Source organism: Mastomys coucha, unplaced genomic scaffold, assembly GCF_008632895.1.
Source record: "Mastomys coucha isolate ucsf_1 unplaced genomic scaffold, UCSF_Mcou_1 pScaffold4, whole genome shotgun sequence".
Taxonomy (NCBI): domain Eukaryota; kingdom Metazoa; phylum Chordata; class Mammalia; order Rodentia; family Muridae; genus Mastomys; species Mastomys coucha.
This window is the reverse complement of record NW_022196910.1, coordinates 33,476,730-33,479,057: the sequence shown is the minus strand read 5'-3', so window position 1 is coordinate 33,479,057 and position 2,328 is coordinate 33,476,730.

Genomic DNA, 2,328 nt, shown 5'->3' with positions numbered 1-2,328 from the left:
GAAGACAATGCTTGGCTGTTAGGATGAAAGAGTTGGTGAAGATAGGACAGAGTTTGGCAAGTGTCAGGAGCTAAGAAGGAAGAGATGTAGGTTGTAGTGTAAGCATGTCCTGGGGAGGATGAGACAAGTCTAGGCCCCTAAGGGCCACAGCTCTAGCTGCCTCATCAGCTCGGTTTTTTCCCCTGGAGACAATATAGGTGTCTGTCTGGTGTGATCTACAGTGGACAATCCCAATGGTTGTGGGAAGATGGGAGGCCTTTAGCATGGCCATAATTTGGTTTGCATTAGTTACTGATCCTTCTTTCGTAAGTAACCCACGCCCCTTCCAGATAGTAGCATGAGACAAAGGGATATGAAAAGCATATTTGGAATCTGTGTAGATGTTGAGGGATTTTTCCTGTGCCAGTTGAAAGGCACAAGTAAGGGCTATTAATTCAGCCTGTTGATCGGTGGTGTGAGTAGGAAGGGCCTGTGCCTCAACCACCTTGGTGTCTGACACTATGGCATAGCCAGCTTTTCTAGCCCCTTCATGTAAAAAGGAGCTGCCATCTGTATACCAGGTATAGATGGCCTGAGGTAGTATGCCCTCTTGTATGTGTGAAGAATAGGGTAATAGTTCCTCTAAAGTTTCAGTGCAGAAGTGAGATAGGAAGTGGTCAGTATTAGGTCGAGGAAGAAGATTGGAAATATTAAGAGGCGAGCATGATTGGGAGGTAAGTGTAGAATCCTCTACTAGAGCTACCTGAAGGGAAAGAACCCTAGAGGGAGGTAGTCTGTAAGCTTTTATAAGTTAGAAGCTGTGACAAGTTATGAGAAGAGAAGACAGTTATAGGCGACCCAAAGGTTAGTTTTTTTGACTCTCTAATAAGGAGTTCAACAGCTGCTAAGGTATGAATACAAGGTGCCCATCCCTGGATGTTTAGATCTAGTTTTTTTGATAAGTAAGCTACAAGTGAAAAAGAGGGCCCCAGTTGATGACCTAAGACTCCAAGGGCAAATCCCTCTTTTTCAGTTACATAGAGGGAAAAAGGATGAGTCAAGTCAGGGAGATGTAAAGCTGGTGCCTTAAGGAGAGCTTGTTGAAGCCTCTGAAATGGCTTGGTAATAGGTTTGAGAAGAGGCTTGTGGGTGGGGCCTAACACTGTTTCATATAGGGGACGAGAAAGGAGGGAAAAGGAAGGGATCCACGAATGTAAAAAGCTAGCTATTCCTAGGAATGATAAAATCTCTTCCTTTGTAGAAGGAGCAGTTAGAGGCTGAATGAGATTCTTTCTATCTAAGGTAATAGCCTTGTGGGTTGGGGTAATTGTTAGTCCCAAATAGGTGACCTGAGGGATGGACAGTTGGACTTTAGAAGGTGAGACCCTGTAGCCTCAACTGGAGAGGAAATTTAGAAGAGTAGAAGTGTCAGCAGAGAAGTACATCATCTACATAAAGTATAACCTTTGATTTAGAGAGAGACAAGGAGAGTAAGTCAGAAGCCAGGGCTTGACCAAATAGATGTGGGCTATCCCAGAATCCCTAAGGTAGAACAGTCCAGATAAGTTGGGTAGAAAAGTGGGTATCAGGATCTGTCCAGGTAAAGGCAAATATATTTTGTGACTTGGCATCTAGAGGGATAGAGAAGAATGCATCCTTGAGATCTAAGACTGAGAAGTAAGAAGCCCTTGAGGGGATATTGGAAAGAAGTGTGTAAGGATTAGTCACAACAGGATGGAGAGGAATTACCACAGAATTAATGCGCCTGAGGTCTTGAACCAGGAGATAGTTACCATTAGGCTTCTTAACTGCTAGTAGAAAGTAAAGGGAGAAGAGGTAGGACGAAGAAGTTTTTTTTTCTCAAGAGGTCAGAAATAATAGGCTTAAGTCCCCTGAGGCTCTGGAGAGAGAGAGTGTATTGAGCTTGGGTTATGTACCTGATAGAATCCAATAATTGGATGACAACAGGAGAATGGTATTTAGCAACAGAGGGGTTCTGGATATCCCAGACTCGGGGATCTACCTGAGAAGCTGGTAAAGGAAATAACATGGTAGTGTTAGTAGGTTGCCTGGCTAGGAGAAGGAGCAGAGGAACCACTGGAGAGCCTGGGTTTAGGCGAATGTGAGGAGCAAAGGAAATAGAGGCTCCCAGTCTAGCTAGAAGATCCCTTCCCAACAAGGGGACAGGACATGTTGGCACTGCCAAAAAGGAATGGGTGAAAGGTACACCCCTAAAAATGCAACTAAGTGGTGGGGTCTGGAGAGGGAAGTAAGGTTGTCTTCCTACTCTGACAATAGGAAAACCAGAAGGAGAAGTGGGTCCCCAAAACTCTGTCAGGACTGAGTAAG